Source organism: Suncus etruscus, chromosome 19, assembly GCF_024139225.1.
Source record: "Suncus etruscus isolate mSunEtr1 chromosome 19, mSunEtr1.pri.cur, whole genome shotgun sequence".
NCBI lineage: Eukaryota > Metazoa > Chordata > Mammalia > Eulipotyphla > Soricidae > Suncus > Suncus etruscus.
In genome coordinates this window covers 35316273-35328099 of record NC_064866.1, presented here as the reverse complement: position 1 = coordinate 35328099, position 11827 = coordinate 35316273, and the positions used below count along the sequence as shown (strand labels likewise).

The 11827-nt window shown below is 37.2% G+C and overlaps 1 non-coding gene across 1 annotated transcript; it reads left to right on the top strand.

Moving 5' to 3' along the window:
* Window positions 1-1771: 1771 nt before the first annotated feature.
* LOC125997793 (small nucleolar RNA SNORA51) lies at window positions 1772-1900 on the top strand. The gene has a single exon (XR_007491811.1). It is a non-coding gene; the product is annotated as a small nucleolar RNA SNORA51 (small nucleolar RNA).
* Window positions 1901-11827: the final 9927 nt, after the last annotated feature.

Below are 11827 nucleotides of genomic sequence, written 5' to 3'. Positions count from 1 at the left end.
TCATGTGTATAGAGCTGGAGCATAGCCAGAAATAACCCCTGAGCACTGCCAGTGTGTTCCCATTAAAAAAAAAAAAGCAGCATTAGTAAATAAAAAGTGACAGTCTGTTCCATGTCATGTGGTTATTATTACATTTTTTTAAATTTTTAACAAAATTCCTTCATGACATACCCCATTGTCCCCTTAACTCTTCTAGTGAGGAGGAACATTAACATGTTAATTTCATAGCCTGCCTCTTTTCTATATGAATCTATTGTTCTAGAAATTTTTTTTTGGAAAGTCTTTAGAGTTTCCTAAATATAGTAGCATGTCAGGGCCAGAGGGATAGTGCAACAGTAGGGCATTTGCCTTGCACACAGCTGATCCAGGACAGACCTTGGTTCGATCCCCAGGGTCCCACATGATCCCCCAAGCCAGGAGCGATTTCTGAGTGCATAGCCAGAAGTAATCCCTGAGTGTGGCCCTAAAACCAAAAATATATATACATACATATGTATATATATTTATGTAGCATGTCATCTGCAAAGAGTGAAAACTTGACTTTTTCCTTTCCTATCTGTATGCCTTTGTTATATTTTCCTTGTGTAATTCTTATGGTAAATATTTCCAGTACTATGTTAAGTAGGAGTGGTGAGAGGGGCAGCCTTGTCTTGAACCAGATTTTAGAGAAAAGGCTTTTATTTTTCTCCACTGAATATGATATTTGCCATTTGCTTTTGATAAATGGACTTAGCTATATTGAGGAAAGTTCCTTCCATTCTGATCTTGAGAGTTTTCATCATGAATGGATGTTGTACCTTATCAAACACTTTCTCAGCATCCATTGATATGATCATTCAAAGCATAGATCTAAATTCTCAGGAATTTTCCCCTAGTCACCAGCATTGTTTCCTACAGGTCACATGTACTTTCATTTTAAAGTAATGATCTTTCCATGTGTATGAACATACTCTAAAGATAAAGAGGGATTATTTTTATAAATTAGGCAAGGCCACATTTCTCCTATTTTGATAAAATTTTAAGAGGGCACAACTCTTCCTTAATCCCTGTGACTTTTCTTGGCGTTGACCTGTGGATCAAACCATCGCCATTAAAATCAGCATTGATTTGATTTGTTAAAAACAGGTATGTAATCTAATTCAGTCCAGTGAAAATTGGTGGTTGAAAATCATGCCTTCTCTGCGAAGCACAAACATTGGACACCAGAAGTCTATAGCCGGTTTAAGGCTAGAGCCCTCATCTTGCTTAAAATGCAGCATCACTTAAGAAAATAATACTGATTTGACCCAGGAATGAATCTGACACTCCAACCAAATTCTTCCTCATCTCTAAACCAATTTGAAGTGGTTTCCATAGTTTTCAATATCAATGAATGAATCTGACCGGCAATCATACAACTAAATTAGTGACTAAACTTACATGAAGAAAATAACACTTTTAATTGACCAGATTTTGCAGAACTAAGGTCTCCTTAGATTTTTTTTTAATATTTTAGGTTTGGGGGTCATTCTCAAAGATGCTCAGGTTTTATTCCTAGCTCTGCACTCACATAGTGAGTACCTGGGGGCCATGTGAGGTGTGGGGATACAACATGGGTCTATCACACTCTCCCTAACTACCCTACTCATTGTACAATCTCTCTAGTTACTTTGTTAGTATTTTTCTACAAAGTTCTGGGTGCTTGAAAGTAATTTTGGCAATAGCCTAAAGAGTTCAAAGCCTAAATGGCTTCCTTAGTGGGAGAATATATTTATTAAAAATTCAGTATATAAGCCTTCCAATGCTTACCACAGGCTGTGTTCTTTACACTGTATAGAAAAAGAAGGTACAGTAAATGCACCCCATAAACACCTCAACCCAGGCCCTTTGCCTGATTTGTATTGTGAATGGGGGGACAAAAAATTCAGTATAACTTTTATTTAAGATACTACCCAGGGCCCGGAGAGATAGCACTGCGGCGTTTGCCTTGCAAGCAGCCGTCCAGGACCAAAGGTGGTTGGTTCGAATCCCGGTGTCCCATATGGTCTCCCGTGCCTGCCAGGAGCTATTTCTGAGCAGACAGCCAGGAGTAACCCCTGAGCACTGCCGGGTGTGGCCCAAAAACCAAAAAAAAAATACTACCCAAAGTATACATTTAGTTAAAAATTATTTTAAATACTAAACATGAATATGATCAATTGTGTCAACTATGTGATCTATTTCCTTTAAATCAATTTAAAAAATAAACATGAAATCCAAGTGAGAAAAATAAACAACAAAATCATATTAATAATTAATCCTGTTTTTATTCTTTGACTAGTAGAAACTTTAGTGTTTATTACTTGACTCCTTAAAGTCTAGGTAAATTAGTTAACTACCATAAGTTCATTAGTTTTATTTTAGTCTTTATTTTCCCCTGAGAAATGCATTCTTCTGAGGGTATTTGTAATTCTGTTGACCAAAACAAGGAAACATTTAAAATGTATTATTAAGTTTTATTTGTCTTAGGTGATTTTCAGTTCTGGACAAAAGGCTTAACCCTTCTGAAATCCAAAATAAAGTGGAAGGAAGGCAGAGATGCATGCAAGAAGAGAGGTGGGGAGACAGGTATGAAGGAATGAACAAAGGAAGGATGGAAAAAAAGAAGAAAGGAAAGGAGGAAGGAAGAAAGAGGAGGAAAAAATAAAGAAAAAAGACAAAATGGAGTTTAGGAAGAAAGGAAGGAAGTTAGTTGAGGAAGATGGTTGATGGATCAGAATACAACAGGTAAGGCACTTGTCTTTCACACAAATGACCCAGCTTTGATCCCTGGCACCCCATATTGCTTCTTTAGCAACCCAAGAGTCACCCCTAAGTGCTAGGCCAATAGTAAGCCCTGCGTACTGCTGGTATAGAACAAACCCCCCCACTCCCCAAACATGTAGTGGGTTGGGAGATAGTGATTTGATAGAAGACAAAGGACAGACTAAAAATAACTTAGAAGACCACCCTATATTCCAGAATAAACTACAATTATCTGCTAGTCAGTTGCATTCTGTGTCATATAAAGTCCTAGTTACCCTAAACAGACATCTCATACTCCACAGTAAAGGGTAATCCTCCTTATTGTATGTTATCTACTACATTTTACAATCTATATCAAATAAAAATTGAGCCTCTTTGTGGTCATGTTATATTTCTCAGTAAATCAAATTGTCCAATGCAAGAACAATGTCATACTCATATAAACACTTCTCAAGCTGCTTATATTCTATGGGAAACCCCAGTCCCAAATTGTGCAAAAGTATACATTAAGTAGGGACATATTAATGGCCACATTGCACTTTCAGCACCAGAACTCTTCCCTGCTGCCACACCAATTACAATTTCACACTGTACAGTAGATGTCTATCTCTATACTCTATCATACTTTATAGTTTTCCCTTTTATTCATCTTACAAGATGTCAGGTTCCTCCTAAGTCCCAGTGCTACTTATATCAGTCTCTTCACAACTCACACTAAACCGAAACTTTCTTCCTATAAAGCCTTGGCATTCCAGAAAGAGAAAATTCTTTACCACAAAACCACTAAAACGTGTCATAGGAAGCATCTTCCTGAAACCGATTCACACTTCAAAAATGCAGTATTCCTCCTCCCCTACATATAGTTTACATTAGTGAGATAATTTTTCACCTTCAAAGCCCTTAATACTCCGCCATTCTCTCTAATTTCCCTGCCTCCTATGAACTTCATACTCAACAATAAAACTTCCTGTTACGCCTGCTGAGCACTTCACACTACATGGCAAGAGCCAACAGTTTCCTCACTGCACTCATCTATCTACCTCACTCCACGATATGTGAAATCTCTATTCAAAAAATCAGTTTATATTAGACTTGATGAGTGTATCATCTCTTTCTATGGATACTATATTTTGAACCTTAATCATTTTCTTATCTATCTGACATTCCAAAAATGACAATAGATTCTATCATACTCACTTTACTCACCATGAACTTTAATCCTTCCTTGCCCCAAACTGTACATTCCACACTACAATGAAATCCTTTCATAACCACTTGGTATTTCCAAGTAAACTTCAAACCTCACCTTTGGCAATACATTCAGACTCTGTAGTTAAAACCAGCTGATCCAGTATAAAATTCTTCAGACTCAAAAGTATCATATTTAAAGCCTTTGACATCTCATACCAATTTCATGTTTTTCTTCACTACACAGTGGGAAATGAACCCCATTCTCACACCCCAACAACCTCATGATAGGCTGCAATTCAACTCCTGTAAGATCCCATCATATTTAATGACAATCCCCAACTGTACTTTTTTACAGTCACTTTACACTTCAAAGAAATGTTCGTTTTTTCTTCTCATAGTCACTCCATACTACAATGTACAATAAAAATTCTTCTACCTAAGATATCATACTCTACAAAAATCTTTACTAACCATAAACTCTTCACTTCCCTAATAATTCATATTTTTTCCTTTCCACAAACATTTCACATTCCACAGCAATTCAGTCCTACCTCCCCAAACTCTGTTCACACTGATCAAGATTCTTTTTTTCTTGCAATCAGAGTTGTACTTGATTAACAAGAATGATATTGGTCTACTTATACCCAGATGTTTTTTGATTTTTGAATCTGTAAGTAGTTTCAAAAAGAGTGGATGTTGGTTGGTTGGTTGCAGCTATGAGAATGAAGAAACAGTAACACGAAGCTAATTGACTACAAGCTATTGCAGACTTTTGACTTTGCTCAAGCCTGAGCTTCTAATATCACGTTTTTCAAGTATCTACTTTACCTTCATGGATAGAATCAATGATTTCTATTTAAACCTTCTTTTCATTCCACAGTAAATGCCAATCATTTCTCATCCATGACACATCACACTGCAGAATAGAAACAAATGTTCCTTCATAAATCACTTGTTTTAAGTAAACCTTATATTTACCTGCAATAGCCTTACATGCAAAGTTGTCTTTAATCTTTCTCCATAAACGATTAATATTCTGGGGCCAGAGCTGTGGCGTGGAGTGATAAGGTGTCCTTGCTGGCACTAGTCTAGGACGGACCTAGGTTCCATCCCGCAGCCCCCACCCCAAGCCAGGAGCTATTTCTGAGCACATAGCCAGGAGTAAACCCTGAGCATCATCGGGTGTGCCCCCAAACAAACAAACAAACAAACAAAAATTTGTATTCCACCCAGAGCACCGAAACTTTACAATCACATTCAGGGCATCTTTTTATCTCCACTATCATATGCATTTCATAATAAAATTGATCCTTTCTCCTCACAGATGCTTATGATTTCACAGAACCTGCTAGTGATTTCTAAAGTCATTTCATCTACTACACTGAACCTTGATTATTTATTCCAACAGTAATTCGCATTCCCATTAAATAGTATTCCCTTTCTTTCTGTTATACTCTTGCACTCCATTATAAAAGTCATTCTCTTGCCCCACACTATTTTTGCACATTTAATCCTCGTCCTTACTTTCTATAGAGTACACATTCTCAGTTCCTTCATAATCTACAATAGAATCCTGCCCATTTTTCTAAAACACTATCCACTACAGCAATTTCTCAGAAAACTCACACTCTATGATAATACTAGCATTTTAAATTAACTAATTTCCTTGCACTCCAAGATAATATTCAACACTCCCATCCTAACAATCATGAATGCCACCCATCACTTTTTCTTTGAACCCTGCAGTGACTCCCACTTCTCTGTCCCCCTAATTAATTCCCATGACAACCTAAATTTTCTTCCTATTTCATAGGCACACCAACCCATCTACAAACATTTTCATGCACAATAATGGACAATCCTCTTTCTTGACAAATACTTTATAATGTATAGTAAACCTTCATCTTTCTTAGCTTCAAAGCTCTCAGGATTCATAGGAAACTGCAATCACACCAACCCCAATTTCTTTTTACTATTGTGTAAAATCCATTTGGTCTGATTCTACAGATCTTGTAACTTTCCTAGAGATGTCTAAACATGTCACCCCATAGCCACTTCACACTTTCCTCAGTCTCATCCTTGTTTTTATGTTCTCCAAGTCCTTCACAATTCAGAGTTAGGTCTCAACCATTATTTCTAAATGACCTCATACTCCACAGAACTCCCCCATCCATTCTCTTTTAATTGCTTCACACATCAACAGTAATCACCTCTTCTTCCATATGTTGGTCAAAGTACATAATAAGTGGAACTCATACTAATATCTCACAAACAAATCTTAGTGATATATAAATGAAACTGGGTGTATAAACTCCATGGCATATTATTAAGGGCTTACATTATGACTAATAGAATCATAATTTTTGCATAAGCATGCTCTTTCTTCATGCATTGAAAACTAAAAGAATATAAAATAGTTCTCAGAGTGTGTTTGATAGCAATAACTTGTTTGTAAACAAAAACCACTCCATATTGTATTTAGAGAAGAAAATGATGAATTAAGGAATGATAATTCTATCCTGATATACATTCTTAAGTTGTGTATGTACTGGTTTTCAAAAGGAAAAAGATTTAAGTAAATATAAAAAATTTGTGGAAGATGTGGAGATTATGAACTTTATACATACTTCTATAAAAAACATTAATAATTTGCATGATATAAAATAGATAACTGAATAAAGCTAGTGGATTCCTACGTTGTTTTTTCCCTCCACTCTAAGTCCTTTCCCTAAGCAAGAACGTTTGTTTGCCTAGTAATTATGTGACATGGGTTATCTTACTGAATCTCCACAGAAACCATGTCAGAGATTAAGACAGGCAAAATATGATTTATGTCCCATGTCCTATAGAGACTAGGTGGTGGATTTAAGGTTATTGTCCAGAATGCATTCCTTTTTAGTTCCTTCTGGATGTATTATTTTGCAAGTAGAAGAATAAGATAAAGGTCAATTGCCAGGTACTCTTTCTGGCTCATGGTAGAATGAACTTAACTTCCTGAGTTTGGCATTTTCCTCTTAATGAAGCCAATGACTTTGCCTGTCTTATTCATCACTTTTGCCTCAGGGCCTAGCACAGAAGGGACCCAATAAATAGTTTTGAATAGATAAGTATCTCTCTCTGGCTTTGGAATGAAATTCCTTTTCGTACACATTCGCTTTCTTCTTAAATTTATTCTCCTTCAGTTTGACTCCATGTTTAATCATCTGGGAGAGGTAGAGATATACAGACAGATACATTAAGAGGGATCTTGAAAACTTTGAAGCACAATTTTTATTTTTAAGTATTTAATTAATCTAGTTTTGTTTTGGGGGCCACATCCAGCAGTTCTTAGGGGTACTCCTAGCTTTGTGCTCAGAAATCACTCCCTGCAGGCTCAGGGGATCTTATGGGATGCTAGGAATCAAAGCTGGATCTGCTCCAGATCAGTAGCATGCAAGGCAAATGCCTTACCACTATACTACCATTCTGGCCCTTGAAGCACAATTTTTAAATGAAGACATAATTTCTTTAATCCCCCCCCCTTTTTTTTTGTTATTTGGGCCTTATTCACCTGTGTTTACAGCTAATTCTTGGTTCTGACTGAGAAATATTTTACAGTCTTGGAGGATCATATGGGGAGCCTGGGATCCAACCCCAGTCAGCTACATTCAATGCAGTGCTCTTTGTACTGTATCTCTCGCACAGATCTCATTGATTTTAATACATAGAAAGTGTTTGTGGGGAAAATAAGTCTTACTACTCTAGATCATGTCCATCAACTAACTTCCTGAGCACCTACTCTGACTTAAGAACTTTCTGATACACTTAAATATAAAGATGTGATTTATACTGTCCTAGTACTATGTGAAAAGATTTTGGATATATTTTGGGTATTGTGGGTATATTTTCAAATAGTAGTGATAAGAACATTCTGTAAACAGGTTGGTTATGGGATCAAAGAAAGGAAATAATGAACTTATGTAATTTTCAATTATAGGTCAGCCTGACCAAATCTAGGAATTCTAATTAGGATTTCTGAATTTGGCTCTTTTTTCTCTCCAACAGAAAAGCAATAGTTTAATTTCTAATGGGCATCAGTAAAATAAGAGATATCATGAAGCTTTCTTAATAGTATAAGTTATTTTGTAAAGCTTTTTTATTCTAATAGAATTTTAATTATAGATTAAATTAAATTTGTGGGTTGTGATTTTCTTGTGATTCTCTTGTGTTTGCAAGCACTATTTGTGGTAGGAATTTTGTAGAACTTCTCAATGCATATAACAGTCAATACTTAGGATTTAATTTTAGTTTCTTGTAATTATTGGTATGCACAAGGTATATTTTTCTGTTTGTTTTGGGTCACACCCAGTGGCACTCAGGGGTTACTCCTGGCTCTGGACTCAGAAATCACTCCTGGCGAGCTCGGGGAACCATATGAGATGCCAGAATTTGAACCACTGTCTTTCTGCATGCCAGGCAAACGCCCGACCTCCATGCTATCTCTCCTGCCCCCCCAAGGCATATTTTTACAATTAACCTAATTTTAGTAACCTTTGGAGAGCTTCCATAATTGGGTTGATAAATTATGCAAAAATTCAAGATTATGGAACTTAAAGTCATTTGTATGTAAGAACCAGGAGAGAAAATGTTTTTAAACAATTGCATAGTCTGTCACTTATTTACGGCATTTGACTCACACAAGGCAGAGAAATGATAATTATTAATATGAATCCTAAGGGAATGGAGTACAGTAAGGAGGGTATTTGCCTTGTGCATGGGTAACCTGCATTCAATCTCCCTGTATAATCTGTGTCCTCTCAGACTCAGAGGCAGGTTTGATCACAGAGCCAGGTAAAGGCCTTTTTCAGCAGGTATAGCCTGCAAAACAAAAGCCAAATAAAATCCCAAAAGATAGTCTACATTAACTGGCATTAACACTTTATAAACTAAAATATTAAAAAGAATTGTGCTTGAAGCAGGAAAGACAATTTCTGTAGATGAGAAATTTTGATTACTTCTTTATATATATTTTGATTACTTCTTTATATATATATTTCAATTTTAAATTAGTAAAATTTTATTTTGTTTATTTATTTATTTTATTTTATTATTTTTTGTTTGGAGGTCACACCCAGATTGTTCTGTGTTCAGAAATAGCTCCTAGCAGGCTGCGGTCTATATGAGATGCTGGGATTCTAACCTGGGCCTGTCCTGGGTTGGCTATGTGCAAGGCAAATGCCCTAACTGCTGTACTATCACTCTGGCCCCTTCTTTGTATATCTTTAATCAACAAATAAAAAAAAAAAACCAGTTAAGCACTAAAAATATGCTCTTTTGTATGAAAGTTTTTTAAAAATAGCCTCTGTGTGGGACAAAGGTGAGAAAAAAGAAAGAAGAATAAAAGGTGGGGTAAAAGGTACGAATTTGAGTGGAATTCTCTTTCCAATCTATCTAGTGCAATAAGAGAGTCTAGACCAGTGTGTGGGTTCTTGAGATTTAAAACTGTTCTCAGTCATTAGTTTTAGGCAGGCTGTAGGGACTCTTTCTCTCACTGGTTTTCCCGGTGCCTATGTCTTGAATAACACTGAATTAAATCTTCTGATTTAGTCTATTGTCCCATGAAGCAAGTTTTTTTTTCCCCAGATAAATAATTACTGATGGTTCCTTGTCCTTTTTTCTCCCCTATAGTTTTTCAGCAAATGAAGCTGATAAGGTACTGTGCAGATTTGATTGGCCGGGTGTTCAATATGGCAGTACCACTAAGACAGTTCCCAGCAGGGTGAGGTGAGGAACATTGAGGATAGAAGGAGAGTAAAGGCTCTCGATAGGGAGGTTCTGTAGAATGACTGGAAGGGAAGGGAGATGTCTGCAAGGGATAAATTAGAGTGTTTATTTGTACCTTACAGGAAAGGTATGCAAATGAATGGAAACTTCTTGGCAAAGTACCTGACTTGTAACTACACAGCATCCTTAGATAACCCATTTAGAAGTAAGGATTATCTAGACACTGTTTTTCTGAAACTTGAAGGCCTTTAACTCTCTGACCATAAGAGAATTCACAATATTTTTATTGATTGATTGATTGATTGGGTTTTATGGGTTACACCCTGTGGTGGTTAGGACTTACTCCTGTCTTTGCGCTCAGGGCAGGCTCAGGGAAGAATATGGGATGTTAGGGATCGAACCTCGGTCTGTCTCAGATCAGCAACTTGAAAAGCAAATGCCTACCACTGTGCCATAGCTCTGGCACCCACAGCACATTATTTTTTTTAAAGCAAGCAAAAAAGCTTTGGATGAGGCACTGATTTTGATGCAAGACAGAGGCCCAAGACCTTTATAAGATGCCTCCATAGCTTTCAGGGATCACTTACAGGGTTTAGAGTTTGCCAAGCCATGTGGTTCATCAAGAATTCCAGAAGCGGGCCCGGAGGATAGCACAGCGGCGTTTGCCTTTCAAGCAGCCGATCCAGGACCAAAGGTGGTTGGTTCGAATCCCGGTGTCCCATATGGTCCCCCGTGCCTGCCAGGAGCTATTTCTGAGCAGACAGCCAGGAGTAAACCCTGAGCATCGCCGGGTGTGGCCCAAAAACCAAAAAAAAAAAAAAAAAAAAAAGAATTCCAGAAGCATCTTGTGTATATAACAAAGAGCAAGTCACCAAGTAGCTGTACAAGTTTGCTTGTTTACCTGCTACTGTGTTAAGTAGTCTTGCTCTATTTTTCAAAGACATTCACTGATTAGATAAATAGTTCCTAAAGACTTCCTTCACACCAGGAACCATAGAGATCTTGACAGATAAGACACTTTAAAAAAAGACCTAGATCCATTCTTTAAGTTTGGGAGAAAGACTCAGAGATGTAAGAGAGTATTTTACTAAATCTTAACTCAGTCCTTGAGCTCTTCACCCAGCTTTAGTGATTAAAGATTTCCGGAGGAGGTGACACTTTTGAACTTTTATCGAAGTGGAAAAGTTGCCCAGACTAAGAAACAGGTAGTCAGAAGAATGAAAGACATGTTAAAATATGAAACAACAGGCTTCAGATGTAATAATAGTTCATGCCTGGCCACACCCAGACCTACTACCTTACCTTGGCAAAGTTTCAGACTCTCCACAAAGTGGGATTTTTAACCTGGAGTTTTCTGGGAAGCTTTCGTGAGCTATTCTGAAGAAGTAGATCCATTGCTGTCCTCTCCCTGAGGGAAATAGCTTTGCTGGAAATCATTCTTTATTCTTCTTAATGAACTTGTCATGCACCCCACTTGTCTATTAAGAAGGCTTCCATTTCTGTGTAACACCTTGCAGTGCTTTCTGTTTGATGAAGGACGTACAATCCGGTTTGTGAATCATTTTATAATTAATCTCATTTGAGCTACACATTTATTCATATGAATTTTATACTTTAATAATATGAACTAAAGTACCTAGATGAGAAGTGGTCAGGTAATTAACATGGCTTGTTGATGATGCTGACAGGGAGGGAGGAAGAAAATGGCATATAAGCTTTTTATTTTTAATTTTTATTGTGAACAAAGTGGATTATGAATCTTTCACAGCAATTTTTTTTTAGTTTTTGGGTCACACCCAGAAACCCTCAGGGGTTACTCCTAGCTCTATGCTCAGAAATCACTCCTGGCAGGCTTGGGAGACCATATGGGATGCTGGGATTTGAACCAATAACCTTCTGCATGCAAAGCAAACGTCTTACCTCATTCTATCTCTCCGGCCCCCTCAACATTTAAGGTACATAGTGACAATAAACCAGGGGCATTCCCACTACCAGTGCTGTCTTCTCTCCACCCCTGTTCCAGCATACATCTCATATCTCTCTCCTTTGCCCCCCAGATTGCTAGTGTAACAGGTCCCCTCTGTGTATAGTTAGGCTTTTTTTTTAAATT